We start from the raw sequence: 16319 nt of genomic DNA on the forward strand, positions 1-16319 counted from the left end.
GGGGAGACCTTCTCGCTCTCTGCAACTCCCTGAAAGGAGGGTGTACAGAGGTGGGGGTCGGTCTGGGGGCCGCCTCCGCTGTGCGCTAGTGCCTTGGTACCCGGGCCTTGGGAGAGGGTGCTGCCACACACACAGATGCAGCTCCTCGGGGCTTGTGAGCCGTGCTTGGTTGCTGAGGAAGTGGTGCCTGGCTGGTGTGTGTCCTGTTGTCGTTTGAAGGTGGCTGTCAGAGACCAAGAAGTGGGCGCTTTCCTTCCCGTGTATCTCGGACAGGAGGCACTAGCCCCTTCTGACACAAAAGTGTGCCTGGGCACTCTCAGTGGCCACTTCTGCGCGTGGACTCGCACATTTAGCACGAACCTGTGAGCTGCACTAAATGGCCGCATGGTTCATGGTGCTGGTTTCGCGTCTGGTTGAAAACCTCTGGTTTTCATCCAAAGACTTCTGCATCCAAAGATGCAGCGTCCCTGAACCTGACAGTGCCGGTGCTTGGCCATTCGTGGGTTGGTTTTCTCTTCAAGGCAGTCTTTGATTAGCCCAGTTCTCATTAGCAGGGGGCCCATTAAATGCTGCCGGCCTTCCATCCCCTGCAACAACCTGCAACATTCTAGTCTCCAAAGTGTGCCGAAGAAGAAGGCCGAAGAAGAAGTGCCTAAAAGCATCCAGCCTACGCTGCTGCAGGCTACGCTGGACGAAGACCAGGAGGTTAAAGACAAGGCCGAGACCATGGTCAAGGAAGTGCTGGAGCAGGTGAAGGCGCTGGACCAGTCCGTCCACGTCTTAAGGAGGGCTCCCGATGAGGTCAGCGGAAGCTCGGTTGCCAGTGCCAGAGGGGCAGATCCTTTGGACACTTCTTCTTCTTGGGAAAAGCTGCTCATCTTGCAGCCACTGCAAAAGGCTGTTGATATCTCCCGAGTGAGTTGTGAGACTGCCAAGGAGAGCACGCAAAAAGCCATCTCCAGAATTCAGCAGCTGGGTGCAGAATCGGTCGGGTATGCCAAAACCATTGACCCTGAAGTTGTGGAAACCTTGAAGAAGAAGTCAGAGGAAGAAAGGATGTCAGAGCAGAATTCAGAGAAGCTTCAACCAAGGAAGGTCTTGCCACCTCTCAGCCTCCCTCCAACAGTCCCACCTGCAGAGGAAGCAGGAGAAATCAAAGAGCAGATCTCACAGACTCTCCTCCCACCCCTCCCCTGAGGCGCTGAGCGAGATGCTCCCCGGCCAACAGAAGGCCTTCAGCAGTCCCGGCATTACACCTCTGGAGTCACAGAAGCAACTAACTACTTTAATAAAATATTAATAATAAAATAAAAAGAAAGTATTGAAATCTATACGATATGCACAAAACTGTATCAGACTCCCAGGATGACGATCACGTCACCGGCAGGCACTGGGAAAGTCCTAGACTGGACTCAGCGATGGACGGGAGCTGGATTCCCGATCTGGGTTTGGGAATGCACGGTTCAGGATTAAAGTCAGGTGAACTGACAGAGTCCTCCTGGGACGTCGGCCGTCGAAAGAAGAGACTGCCCCATGTGATCCCTCAGCTTTTATACTGAGCGTGGGGCAGGTGGGATGGAATACCCCGTGGGTCAGTTTGGGATCCCCCGTCCTGTCCCCTCCTCCCTGCAGGTGCCGCCCCTCTACGCTTCTCCGCTTCCCCCCCTCCAACGGGGCAAATAACACAGTGAGCTGAGCTTGGCTGTGACAGCAATAAGGATGAGCAGGAGCCTCTCTGCACACCGTTCCTTGGCATAAATTAGAAACAACCAGGTCTTATCACTCTGGGAGCGAACAGCGTCTGGACAATACGCTGTTAATGTCAGAGAGTTCAGTTGGTTCGAAGAGGCTTAGCTGCAGAGTAAAATTACTGAACACAAAATTGGTTCTGCTTTACCTCAAACCAGGACGCTCCCAAGGGCTTGCCTGTACCTACAGGAGTCACGCCAGGCCACACCGTGTCTGGGCATTTTCCCTGCAACGTTTTCCCTCGTCTTCCTCCCTCCTACAGCCCTGGTCAGGCTAAGACCCAGTTTTACAGGGAATGTGAAGTAGGGAAGAGAAAAGCAGCCAAGGTTTTAGCCTTGTGTAGGAAGCTTTGCGGCTGGGCTCTCTGAGGGGCTGGTCCAGCCCTGCAAAGCTCTACTCATGCCGTAGGCGAGTCCCATCTGCAGGTGCTGCTGAAGGCTGCGCCTTCTTCTGTGCCTTTATCCTCTGGTCCCCTCAAGAGCCCTGATGGGCCTTTGGGTTCCCACCCAGGGCCCTCGCTGGGCCTTTTGGTGTCCTGCCAATGGATGGGCTTCAGCTTGTTGTCTTTGCCACGGGACCCCTCCTCTTGTCTTCTCAAGGCCTGTTTCCTTCCCCTGTCCCCCCCGGACCAGTGTGTGGGCCTTTCGGGGCAGCTGAGGGGCCACCAAATGGCCTTTGGCTGCCTCCCAAGGACCTCCATTTCTCTTTGCGTGCTTCCTAAGGCCCTCTGCTTGCCCCTTGGTGCGGCCCTGGGCTCTAGATGTGCCCTTTGCTGCAGCCCAGAGCCCTCTGGCTGCCTCTCGATGCCCACCCCGAGCCCTTGGTATAGGGTCAAAACCCTCATTTTGAGGGTCACAACCCGTCTTTAATGACCATAGCTTTTTTTTAGAGCCACCAGTTTCATTTTCAGGGTGTAAACCCTCATTTTCTCAGGCATGAAGCCTTGCTGTACGGTACATAGTTACAGTTACAGTGTCCAAAGCCTCATTTTTATTTTCCAAAGTCTTAGTTTGGGCTTCCAAAGCCTCATTGTAGGCTCTAAAGCACCATTTTCATGGTGCAAAGGCTCCGTTTCAGTTTGCAAAAGCTCCTTTTCAGAGTCCAAAGCTGCATCTTAAGTGTCCAAAGCCTCATTTTCAGGCTCCAAAGCATGGTCTTGACGATCCAGCCAGTCGTTTTTAGGGTCCAGGTTGCACTGTAAGTGTCTAAACCCTCATCTTTATGGGCCAAAACCCTCCTTTAAAGATCAAAGCCACATTTTTTAGGCTCAAAAGCCTCATTTTTAGAGTCCAACACCTTCATTCTAGGCCTGAAAGGCTCCTTTTTTGGGTCCAAATCCTCACTTTTAGGGTCCAAGACCTCATTTATACTTTCCAAGCCCCACTTTTAGGTCCAATGACTCATCTGAAGGGCCGAGAGCACCATTTTTAAGGCTCAAAGTCTGATTTTGGAGGGCCAAAGCCTCATTTTCAGAATCCAAACTTCATTTCCAGGACCAAATCCTCATTTTTAGCTTCCAATACTTCATTTTCAGGAAGGAAATCTCCCTTTTTAGGATTCAGTCCACAATTTGGAAGGCCGAAAACCTCATTTTGAGCCTCCCAAGCCCCATTTTTAGGGTGTAAAGCCTCAGGTTTTGGTAGAAAAACGTCATTTGAGGGCCGAAAACCTGATTTCAGGGTTCAAAACTTCCATTTCATTTCCAACGCCCCATGTTTAAGGCTGAAATCCTCAGTTTTGGGACTCAAAACCATCTTTTCCGACACAGAACATTTCTTCAGGGCCCACAGTTCCAACCTGAGGGTCTGAACCCAAAGGCGCAGCTTGTCGCCTGGCAACGTCCGCCCTCCCCTCTCTGTCCCGCCTATCTGCCCCAAAGAGCCAATTGCCTTTGAGGAGGCGGGAGCAAGGCACACGATTGATGTGTAAACAACCAATCAATCTTCAAGGCCTGCAGGGAAGGTGGCAGGAGTCAAAAACAACCCTTGGCACCATGTGGGGGCGGGGCATGTGGGCTCCACCAATCACAGCTGGAGTTCGAGCAGCACACAGATGATTGATAAGCGTCTGACCCATCAGTTGATGGGAGAAGCTAGGGGGAAATGCCAGGCAGCCAATGAGAGGAAACATCCTGGGCAGAGTGACAGCCCAGGCAGCCAATCAGAGAGGGCATCACCTCAGGTGACCTGCACCTGGGCAGCCTGACCACCTGGGAGCCAATCAGGAGCCGCCTCCAGGCAGGGCAGGCCCCAACCCAGGGCAGAGTGACAGCCGAGGGGACCAATCGGAGGCAGCATCACCTCAGGGGAAGGGCGGGTGCTGCTGCTGTGCAGCCTGAGCACCCAGGAGGAGGGCGGTGGGCTAGGCCGGGATGGGGGAGGGGGATGCTGGCTGTGGGGCCGCCCGCCATCACCTCACCCACTCCCCTCCCGCCAGCCCAAGTGACGCCGCAGCAGCCTGAAGGCTTGTGAGGAGGGGGGGACGCGTCCCCGAGACGGTGCGTTGAGCAGGGGGAGATGGCGGTGCTGGGCCCTCCCCCTCAAAGCCGGGGGTGCCCAGGGTTGATGCTCTCCGCCCCCCTCTCCCCACAGCTGCTGCTCATCATCTCCTTCCTGACGCTGCCCGACCTGCTGAGCCTGGACCCGACATGCCGCTGCCTCCCCTCTGCACCCCTCTCCCCAGCCAGTGCCTGGCCCTGCAAGAGGGCCGCCATCCTCAACTGGGAGTCGGCCGTTGCCACGGGGGCGTGGAGGTGGTGGCCCTTTGTCCCACAGCCAGTGGCAATGTCTCGGCGTCCCCCCCTCCAGACACCAAGGGGCCGTACCTGCAGAGCCTGGGCCGCGGCTGGCAGCGAGCACTGATGGCCTCCATCCTGTCTCCCCCCTCTCATGGCTACCACAAGCTGGCGCTTGCCCAGCAGCACCTCTTCCTCCTGGGTTACAGCAGGACCCACCTCTTGCTCCGTGACTCTGGCCGTCACGCCTGCTCCTGCCAGGCCCTCTCCCACGGCGTCAGGGATGTATGCCGACCCCTCACTCCCCCTTCCCCCCCTGCCACCGCCATGCTGGGTGACCGTCCCCTCCTCCCCACAGTGACAGTGGATCCCCGTGGGGAGCCCCCCCACGCCTGCATGCTGACGGAGCAGAAGCAGAGCGACACCCTGGAGGTGTTCGATCCAGCCGACGTCCAGCACATCTTCTGCATCAGCTTCCCCTCCTCCATCCGCGTCAGACAGGCGGTCGTCACCAGCACGGAGGTGACGTGGACCCTTCTGCTGCTCACAGGTTTGGGGAGGACACTGAGGAGATGGGGAGAGCACCTTGGGGTGTGGGGACGCTGCGGGGAGGGGGACACACGTGCCAGATTCAGCCCCCTGACTTCCCCGTGTGGGAGCGCAGAGGAGGGGCAGGTGTACAACCTGCAGCTGACCCTATCCCTGACCCCAGTGTCATCCCTGTAGGTGCCATGTCCCCATCGCTGTCCCCACAGGTGTCCTGGCCACACCACTGTCCCCAGCCCTGTCTCTGTCCCTCCAGGTCTCTTGTCCCCCTCCCTGTCCCCACAGGTGCCCTATGCCCAGGGCTGTGGGGACAGCGGCCGCCTGCTGGGCTGGTTCCATGGCAGCATCAGTTTTGTCCACCTCCGTGTCACAGTGAGACCAGGGGACACTAGCAATCCCACTGGGGGCTGGAGAGGGGCCCCCAGGCGCAGCTGTGTTTTGTAAAGTCTCCTTTCAAGTGTACAAAACCACATTTTTTCTTTCCAAAGCTTCTATTTCAGGCTCCAAAAAGGCATTTTTAAGATTAAGCCAGTCAGTTTTAGGGTCCAAGATGCATCTTGGATGTCAAAATCCTAATTTTTATGGTCAAAATCCCTCTTTTAGGGACCAAATCATCATGCTTTTGAACCCAAAGCCTCATTTTTAGGTACAAACCCTCATTTACAAGTTCCAAAGCCCATTTTAAGATTCAAAGACCCATTGTCAAGCTCTAAACAAGCATTTTTAGGATCCAGCCAGTCATTTTTAGAGTCCAAGCCACATCTTGACTGTCCAAAGCGAGAGCGAGTGGCCCACACGCGTGTCCAGATGGGCCTCCAGGTGGGCCCCGGGGTGTCTGGGCAGCAGCCGGGCAGCGGCGTGGCAACATGACCATGTGCAATGTGGTGTCACGGCAACGTGACGATGCAACAATGTGTGTCTGCTCTCTAGAGCCGCTTGCTGGGAGACTGGCTGTGGTGGCCGCAGCTGGGTGCCTCTGGAGCGAGAGGTGCCATCGCTCTGTCTACCCGTCTTTTAATTACCTCCAGGGATGGTGCCTCAGCCACTTCCCTGTGCAGCCTGTTCCAATGCTTGAAAAACCTTTCAGGGGAAAGATTGTTCCTAATATCCAGTCTAAACCTCTGCTGGGGCAACTGGCAGCCGTTTCCTCTTCTCCTGTTGCTTGTTTCTTGGGAGAAGAGACCGACCCCCGCCTCTCTACACCCTCCTTTCAGGGAGTTGTAGAGAGCGAGAAGGTCTCCCCTCAGCCTCCTTTTCTCCAGGCTAAACAGCCCCAGCTCCCTCAGCTGCTCCTCATCAGACTTGTTCTCCAGACTCCTCACCAGCTTCATTGCTCTTCTCTGGACCTGCTCCAGCCCCTCAGTGTCTTTTTTGTGGTGGGGGGTGCAAAACTGGACACGGCAATCAAGGTGGGCCAAGTGCAAGGTCCTACACTTGGGTCAGGACAACCCTCGTTACCAATACAGGCTGGGGGATGACTTGATAGAGAGCAGCCCTGTGGAAAAGGACTTGGGGGTCCTGGTGGATGAAAAGCTGGACATGAGCCAACAATGTGTGCTTGCAGCCCAGAAGGCCAATCGTGTCCTGGGCTGCATCAAAAGAAGCATGGCCAGCAGATCCAGAGAGGGGATTCTCCCCCTCTACTCTGCTCTCGTGAGACCCCACCTGGAGTACTGTGTCCAGCTCTGGAGCCCTCAGCACAAGAAGGACATGGACCTGCTGGAGCGGGTCCAGAGGAGGGCCACGAAGATGATCAAAGGGCTGGAGCACCTCTCCTGTGAAGACAGGCTGAGAGAGGTTGGGGTTGTTCAGCCTGGAGAAGAGAAGGCTCCGGGGAGACCTTATAGCAGCCTTCCAGTACCTGAAGGGGCCCTGTCAGAAAGCTGTTGCAAGGCTGTTTGCAAGGGCATGTAGCCTTAGGACGAGGGACAGTGGTTTTAAACTAGAGCAGGGCAGGTTTAGATTAGAGTTTAGGAAGAAGTTCTCTCCACTGAGGGTGGTGAGACAGTGGCACAGGTTGCCCAGAGACGGGGTGGAGGCCCCATCCCTGGAGACATTCAAGGCCAGGTTTGATGAGCCTCTGAGCAACCTGATCTAGTTGTCGGTGTCCCTGCTTACTGCAGGGGGGTTGGACTAGATGACCTTTAAAGGTCCCTTCCAACCCCACACGTTCCATCATTCTGTTATTCCATGATTTGTCCAAAAGCTTGTTGCTGCTCAGGGCCCCCTTTAGGCAGATTTGTGTATTCAAAAGACCATTTGATTTACTTTGTCTCTTTGCTTCTCTCTGCGAATCGAGGGAGCTCGTGACGTGAGTGTAAGCCTCACTGCGTGCAAAGAACAATTATGGACAAAGAAAGAAAGTCCAGGACAGGGAATCTTTTGGGAAGTCTTGGGATCTGTGATTTAACAAAAATTATGTTTTCTGTTGGTCTAAGGTTAGCCGCTGTAGGAAGCAGATTTCGGTGGGGGTAATGTGGACTTTACACATAGCTGAGGAATGTCTCATTTTTTTACTGAACTATGCATTCCTTTGTTTCCATTTGTTGGCAAGTGACAAACACCCTTCTGTGTCCGTGTGCTGCTCGTTCTCCAAGTAACCCAGGTGGGAACCGGTGCCAATGGGCTGAACCGCGCAGCTTCAGTGGAGGAAGCTCAGATTGGAACAGGGCTGCTGTAAGTCCCAGGGGGCTGATGAGAGAAATGCTGGGTTGGGGGCAGGATGAAGACTGGCCATAGGTTGTGGAACACAAAGGGTCTTGATTTTCGTATCTGTTCAGACTGCATTAGCAGACGCTCAGGATCAGTATCATGTAGAGACTGCTGATTTCCATTCATGTATAAGCAGAAAAAGTAGGAAAAAGAAAAAAGAAATCCTTTCTTCTTGTTGTTTAGTAATCATATTATTTCACTTTGATTACATTCCTGCAACTTCTCTAATTAAGCACATGAGAATTGAAGACTTTAAGGAAAAATATGCCCAGAGAGACTTGACTTGTTAGGGCGTTTTGCATGTTAATGAGCCCTCTGGTGCCAAGTGCCTGAACTGCAGATCCTGAAAGACTGAACAAGCCTCAAGACAAGTAAAAGTCAGCAGCAAACCTCCAAGAGCTTCCCAGAGTCCTTGGAGGCTGGTGAAGCAGGAAGTCAGAGGTGCTGCTTCGAGGTGGAAAATCAAACGTGGAACGTGGTTGTGAAAGCCCTTGATGTGTGTCACCAAGCAGGACAGCCAAGCCCTGACCCCATCTGCTGGGAAAGGGGATCCGTCAACTCACGGGATGCTCACACCTCAAGCCCTGCTCCCCCGGACACTGCTTCAAGGCTTCTAACAGAGATGCAGACTGCTGCATTGGACATATGTATGTTTAAATTTTTTTTAATAGGTACTGATACTCCTTGGGAAATCAAACAAACTCCTGAAGGAGTACTGAAGGATTCTTGATATGGTCAGGGCTGTATAAGGGCACGTGTAAAGCATCCCTGCACCTGATGCGAATTAATTCGGTGGCCATGGAAGCTCTGATGCACACACAAGATGCCGGTGTGACCAGGAAGGGGAAGACTGGATCTAAACAGCACGTTTCCAAAGCTGAGAGCATGAGCGTCATGGCTTCACTGCAGGAGAGCTCCAGCCTTGGGGCAAAATCACAAAAGTGGTCTAGTACATCAGGGCCAGCAAATGTGTCTGGGACAAGAAGGAAATGATTACTGCAGATGACAGAAATCCCCCCAGCCAAGGTGCAGCTGTCTTCTAGCGACAACCCTTCCAGTTCAGGAGTCTTGCAGAGAGCAGGGGGTGGCACAGAGCCAAGTACTGTTCATAGCATGTGGCCACCAGCAGGAGCCACTCTGTACCTGCCAAAGGTGCAGGAAATAGCCCTAAGAGCGCTGTGAGCAGAGGTGGTGCTGTGCCCAGTGGGAGGACAGTCAGGGTGGCGGAGCTGTAGCAGGTTTCCAGGTTTTCCAGCAGCAGCCCCATGCTGAGGCTGTTCCCAACTGCAATTATGGGGCAGGTCATGGGAGGGAGGAGGAAGAGATTTTTCTGAAGGTTGGGGACGTTGCCCATTCCCATTAGGGGAAACGCCATTGATGATGACAAATTGTCCTAATCCCCTGTTTCCATGGAAAATTTTAGGTCTTCCTGTCCCCTCTCTCCTTGTGGGTACGCCTTCGAGTGACAACATTTGTTTCTCTGTTAGGTGCCTAAGGACATTGGGAAGGAAGTTCAGAGAGGTGAAACACGGAGGTGCCTGTGCTTCTGAGTGCATCATAGTCCCTAGACGTGCGCTGTTGTGTGTGAAGGGTGAGAAAAGCCATCTTCTGGAGGGCAGTGACACTCCTGCTTGCAGAACGCTTTCGGACTGCGCGGGCGAAATGCTCTGTGGACGTGCTGCTTTCAGACTGTGTGAAACAAGGGATGGGCCATAAGGACAGGGGAGGGTGAGGCAGCACACAGAGGCACTTGCGATGAACCGGAAAAGGCAGGTGAGAGAAATCTCATTGGGCCGGTGGGGTTGTTCCTGAAGTCACACGCAGAATTGTCAGGGCTCTGACAGGGGTGTTCAAAGCCGCGAGCCCTTCCCTTCCACGTGCAGAGGCGTAGGGACTCTCTGGCCTCCTGCTGCCACTCCCAGATGCTGGGAGGCACCTCAGCCCTGTGGCGTGGTGCCCATCTGAGATGCCTCATGGCATGAGGTATGGACATAGGGACCCTGGTTCACGGAAGCACATCCCAGTGCGGCATCCAGGTGGTTTCCCAGAGGACGTTCCTCTCAAAGTCAAGTTACCCGAAGACAGAGTGTGTCCCACAGGCCTTCGTGGACGCTCTGGGAATAGCTGGTGGCACTTGTGCTCAACTCGGGTTCCTCTCCCCACATGCACATGATTTGTATGCTTGAGTCTCCTCCATGCAATGCAATCGAGGACTTCTGACCTAATCAGGTGGCACTTTCTCAGCTCGCTGTGGCTCCATCAAAGATGTCCCTGAAGCTCAAGGGGAAACTCCTGTGAAACAAGCTGAAGTCATGACTGATGTTTCCTCCCTCAGCTGTTGGGGGGGACATTCCTTTCTGGGAGTATCATTTCCCCTATCAGAGGCAGAGTTAGGTCCCAGAACGACCTCTTCTTTTCCACCTATGAGACAGGACACCCAGACAATGAAAGGGAGGAATCTCCTGTACCCCTGCAAACCACAGTGCACATTTGAAGTGCCAGAGGTGGCCCAAGACATGTGCAGGTATCTCTAAACTTTGATGGAGCAGTTCAGAGGGACAGGGCAGCGTCTGGGGCCATCATTTTGGAGGCTCTTGGGGCATTGCTTTGGGCAGCTGAAGTGACAGCAGATGGCCACCTTTAGGACAATGAAACCTGTTCCTGCTCACTATGTACAGGGCAGCCTATAGAGCTATTCCTCTGAGCAAATGGAGTCATTGCCATCTGAAGAGCTACGTCTCTCTCTCTTCTCCACCAGCCGTCGTTACCAGATCTCCATTGGCAGTTAGGGCTGGGTTCTCACTGGCACCCCTACAATGCCCAACCTAATTCAGGGCAGCTGCCCAATTTCAAGGTTAACTCCATCCTGTGGAGCTGCCTGAGGTGCCAGGGCTCTCCAGCACAACTGCGTGCAGCCGGCAGGGACAGCACAGGACTTGCGCGAACATCATCCCCATTCAGAGCAGCCGTGTAAGAGACCCCAAGAGACCTTCTGAGGCGTTCAGTGCTTTCCTTCAAGCAACTGCAGTGAGGCAAGTGCTGTCCCATCTCAATCCAGTAGATGCAGGGAGTGCTTCTCCCACATCCCTCAGTCATCCCTTTGATGATGCGGTCAAGGAACAGAGCAATGATTTTCACAGTGTTCCTGGATCTCAGGATACCCATAGCCAAGGACACTTGCAAAAGCCCCTTGTCCTGCCTGGAGATCAGCTTCACCTGCAGCACAGGCCCTCTGGGGCTGCAGAGACCCCGCAGACAGCAAAGCCCTCTCCTGCTGGGGCTGCAGAGTCCAGCCCTGCTTCTCTCTCGTCCTGAGGAGAGCAGGGATTGATCTCCTCCTTTCCCCTTTACATTGCCATCTGCCATCCCCCCCAGCATGCTCTGACGCAAACCTTTTGCCTGCACGGTACTTGGGCACTTGGTAACAGCTGGCTTTGTTGCACGCCTGAGCTTGGCCCTGGTGCCACAACTGAGGTCCAGCACATCTCTGCTCTGACACAAAGAACCTATAATGAAGGAGAGGAAGGGGACCAACTCTTATTTAACCAACCTGAGGAAGTCTTGGGCTCACCAACGACTTAACGTCTTACCGGGGACATCAATGACCCTGTGTATTGCGTTGACATGTCTAGGTTTTGGTAGGGGTGAGGGGGCTGCAGAGGTGGCTTAGGAGAAAAGGGATCAAGAGGTGACTCCATGTGAGAGAGAGCCACTTTCAGCTGGCTCCAAAGGGGACATGCCACTGCCCAAAGCTGAGCCAGTAAGCAATTCTCGTGGCACCTCTGTGATAGCATATTGAAGCAAGGCTAAACAGCAGTGTGCAGTCACTGTAAGAGAGAGGAGCGAGACACATGGAGAGAAACAGCCCTGCAGACAGCAAGGCGAGTGGAGAAGGAGGGGGAGCGGGAGTGAAGCTGGGTGGGCACCTGGCAGCCAAAAGTCAGCCCAGCACCCCCTGACATTCCCAGGAGAGCACAGTGCAAATGCTCCTTTAGGTGTCTGGAGGCTCTTTGCCTCAGCTTTTTAGCACAGCTGCCAGATGGGCCAAGCAAGGCGATGCTCACCTGGATCAGAAAACCTGTGTCATCCTTGTCAGCCTTGGCTCTAGTAGCAAAGAAAGAGTGGAGTCTCAGCTCCCGAGGGAGTGAGGACGAAGAGCAGAGTGCAGATTCCAGGTCTCAGGGTGGCAGACATTGGCCTGTTCTGGGAACTTTCCGTTCAGGCTGGAAGTGACCTTGCAAGATTTCTATAGACCAACATTCTACGCAAAGCAGGGTCACAGCAGAAAGTGCCTGCAGCATTTGGGTGCTGCCAGTTGTTAGGGAGTTCCCACAAACTCCAGATCCTTTCAATGATGATGGAGAGTGGCTTTACTGTGGCATCGTCCTGCCCTCTCAGCTCCCTCGGATGCCACCCCTCCAGTCCCATAGACTGGTAAGCATTGTGTTTGCTCAAGTAACTCCTGACTCTCTCCAAATTCACCACGGTTTTTTTTCCCTCCAGAGTCCTGCCTCAAGGCACAAAGGCCTGGGAGAGCTTGCTGGAGGAGACCAAGGCAAGAAGGACACAGAGAATCTCAGATTCATCTACACCTGCTGTTACTAATTTCCAGCAGTGGCCACTCATTCTCTTTGTTTCTTCTTTAACTGTTCCTGAAGCAGCAGCCTCTCCTCTTGGTGCCCTCGAACCCTTGCCTTGCAAGGGTCTACACTTGGGAAGCTCTAGCTTACCTGAAGCCATCCCCATTTCTCCTCTAGAGACCCAGCATCTGTAGTCTGGCTTCCGTCTTTTCTCACTCCCCTTGGGAGCTGAGACCCCACTATTTCATGGTCGCTACAGCCCAGGCTGACATTTTCACACCCCTGATCAGAATTCCCTCTGAATTGACTGGACTCAGCAACACCTTTGTTGGCCTACCTTGCGCCTGTGCAAAGATGTTGTCCCAAGAGACACAGAAACCTGCTGGACAGTATGCATGCTGCTGTGTTCCCCTTCCAGTGGTGTCAGGGTCATTAATGTCTCCAATAAGACCTGAGGTCATTATTCTGGAGACTTCCTTGTGTTGCTTAAATAGGCAAATGAGTGGAGATCCCAGTGTGATGTGCTTCCTGTTCCTGAACTGCTCTGCATCGACTGGATGGAGGTGGGTCAGACCCTGCCTCATTGCCCTCGTGGGATTCAGTTGCCGGCCAACAGAAACTGAATCTATGAGACATGGCATCTGGAGTGTGTGTCTCGCACCCACTCTGAAGGCGATGCCTTTCCCGTAGGTCCTGTGCAGTCCCTGCCGGCCACCTGCAGTTGTGCTGGAGAGCCCTGGCACCTCCTGTAGCACAACAGGCCTGTCCATGGCCATCGAGTAGCTGCCCTGAATTAGGTTAGGTGATGTGGGGATGTCCATGAGACATCTGCCGTTACAGTCAGTGGGGATCTAGTATACACGGCCGATGGAGAAGATGGATAATGTCAATGGCAATGAGTACATCTGGTCCCCTGTCTACCTCAGAAGGCTGCCCTGGGTTGAAAGAGTAGGGAAAAGTTCAGTTGTCCGAAATGTGGGCACGTGCTGGTGGCCAAAGGAATTCCTCGTGAATCTCAAAGATGGTGGCAGCAGATACTGCCCTGTCTCCATGAACTGCTCCGTTAGATCTTGCAGTTACCAGCACGTATCTTGGACCACGTCTGAGACCTGAAATGTCAGTAGGTGTTTGAGTCTGAAGAGCTCACTGCTGGCCTCCATCTCCAGGAATGACGCTGGGAGCTGAGACCAGCAGCTCCCATGCAGCAGGTGCCTATTTTGTGCCCACCTGAAGAGAGGCAAGAGGAATCCCCCCTCCTGTGGGATTGTGGCAGCCCTAAGTGAGAGCTGAGTCCACTTCACACCCAGGACTACAAACCAAGGAGGAGATGCCTCAATTGACGAAGCCGACTGCCTTCGCTCAGCGGGGGCAAAGGAGATCTGGCACTGTCCAGGTTTCCTGTCTCATACCAGAAGGAACAAGACCTTTCTCGTGCGCAGCTCTCTGATAGGAGAAATTACCCGGCTGGAAAGAAGCGTCTCTCCAGAGGTGCAAGAGAGACCACACAGTATTACTTCAGTCTCTTTCCCAGCAGGTTCCCCTGGAGGCACAGGGACACCTCCAGGGAGCCCCGAGGAGGCAGAGAAAGTGACGTCTCGGGCTGGTCCTCTGCGTCTGAGCTGGGCTGGGCTCCTGGCATGGAGGGAGCTCGTGGCAAGCGGGCAGCGCTGCAGAGAGACAGCTCTGCCCAGGAGCAGCTCCTCTGCAAAGGGCAGCAGGGCTGAGGGCACTGCCTGCAGGTAACGAGGGGAGACGTGTGAGGCCAGCGGATCTTAAAGGCAGCCTGGGGTGGGAGAGTGCTGAGAGCTCACTGGGAGAAATCCTCACAGCCTTTGCACAGTCTCTGGCTGCAGGGCATTGAATCTGCAGCTGCTGGAGGCATCTCCAGAAGCTGGAACAACCCCCAGCCTACGGGATCTGCAAGTACAACTCTCACAGTTTCTCTAGTTTCGAGGAGAAGGACAACGTGTGGAGCAGGGCTTCCCTGCTGCACCGTCAGAGGGACAGGGCATGCTGTGTCTCTGCTGCAGTATAATGCAGAGAGGCTCCCTGGAGCAGTCTCCTAAAGCTGGCATAGCCCATGGCTAATGTGATCTGTCAGGAAGGCTCTCAAGGCTCCGTCGGTGTTGAGAAGGATGTGCTCGAGAGCAGGGCACCCCTACCACATCACCAAAGGCACAGGGCATGTCGGCTGCCTTCTCCCAGGGACGGCTGCCGGGCTGTGAAGGTGGGTGTGCGTGCAGGGGTGCTCAGGGCTGTCCTTCAGAGCAGGGTCCCCGTGTCCCAGGGAACTGTGTGCTGGGCCAGGGACTCTGCTGCCTGCCAGGGTCAGCTCTCAGCCTGCCCGGGGAGCTCCCCATGGCGCTGCGGGGAGAAGCTGTGGGTGGAAGGAGTGACCCCAGTCGTGTCATGGCAGGGTCCTTCTGCAGTCGTGAGGGTGCTGCATGGGTCGTGTTTCCTCCCAGCTCCAGATCACCCCCAGGACATTTGCAGAGGATCCTTTTGGAGAAGGACTTCAAGGCAGCATTTACCTGAAAGAAATGGAGCCCATGTTTTGAATTTTCCACCTTTAGTGGGATGCATGGGGAGTGGGAGAAAGGAATTTCCTTTTCCATTTAGGATGGCACCTCCCCACCACCACACATACATTCCCTGGAGACACTCCCTGGTCTCCTCTCCCACATCCTGGAGGAGAAATGTTCAAGTGTCTCCCTGTCCTGACTCTTTTTGAAGAAGAATTTTCACCTGTTCCCCTCTCACCCCTGCTGTCCTTGTTCCTTCCCTTCTTCCACTGTGGTGGGGGCTGAGGATTCAGGTGCAGCTCAGACACTGACGCTGCACGTCCTGTCATGCCTGTGTATCCAGGGAGGAAAAGCATCCAAATGCCTTTAATATTTTGGGCTCTGGGGACTGCAGTGTGTGGGGCCAAGAGTAAGCCACCCCATCTTTAGGCTAGTTGACTTTCCCAGGAGTGTCCTGCTTGGCTGCACGCTGCCCTCCAGAAGGGCTCAGCTCTCCCGTGGCATCCCTGTGTCGTCTAGCAGCCCCACGGAGTAGACATGTCAGTGCCAAGGCCACGTAAATCCAGCTGGAGGGCTGAATGTAGGCAGCTGCAGTGAGCCCCCTGTGTCCCTGGCTGGGAGGGGAGAGCTGAGATCCTCCTCGGGTCCAGTGAGCTCAGGTGAGGGGCTGGGAGAACTGCGCTTGTAAATGGGACTCCTCTGCTCTCAGCAGTGTCTCAGGGGAATGTCTGCTTGGGATCATCCTCCAGCTCAAAGGGGCAGCAGCACAGGGCAGCTAAAAGCAATTCCGATGGACAAACTCGCTGTCCTCGCTCTGCACTGAGGGACAGTCCCCTTGGCTCGTAGGACCCACAAGGTTTCACTTGCAGCACAGCAGAAATGCCAGGGATTTCTGCCTTAAAAACACTCCTCAGGTGTGGTGGGGAAACTACAACAGAACACCACCAACAACAAGGTGCCCTGAGCTCTGCCCTGCAGTCGGGTGACAATGCTGAAAAGCCCTTTGATGCCAGGAGTGGATTTAATCTGAGATCACCCCGTGTTCCTTTTTACCCATGGCTGTAGGGCAGGACTGAATCCTGCAGAGATCTCAGCTCTCTGGTGGACTATCAGCCAGCACCAACCAGAGTGTACAAAAAGGACCTGCAAAAGGTCTTCCTGAAAGGCGAGAGCCAGTTTGGTGGGTTTCTAAGAACAATTGAATACTTTAGTTTGAGAGAAATCTTCCCTAACTTCTCACTGCTTTTCTTTCCATTCACAGGTCTCCAAGCCCAGGGGAAGAAAATGTCGAATGGCAGCTCCATCACCCAGTTCCTGCTCCTGGCATTTGCAGACACGCGGGAGCTGCAGCTCTTGCACTTCTGGACCTTCCTGGGCATCTACCTGGCTGCCCTCCTGGCCAACGCCCTCATCATCACCACCATTGCCTGTGACCACCGCCTCCACACCCCCATGTACTTCCTCCTCCTCAACCTC

The sequence above is a fragment of the Rissa tridactyla genome, unplaced genomic scaffold, assembly GCF_028500815.1.
Source record: "Rissa tridactyla isolate bRisTri1 unplaced genomic scaffold, bRisTri1.patW.cur.20221130 scaffold_29, whole genome shotgun sequence".
Lineage (NCBI taxonomy): Eukaryota > Metazoa > Chordata > Aves > Charadriiformes > Laridae > Rissa > Rissa tridactyla.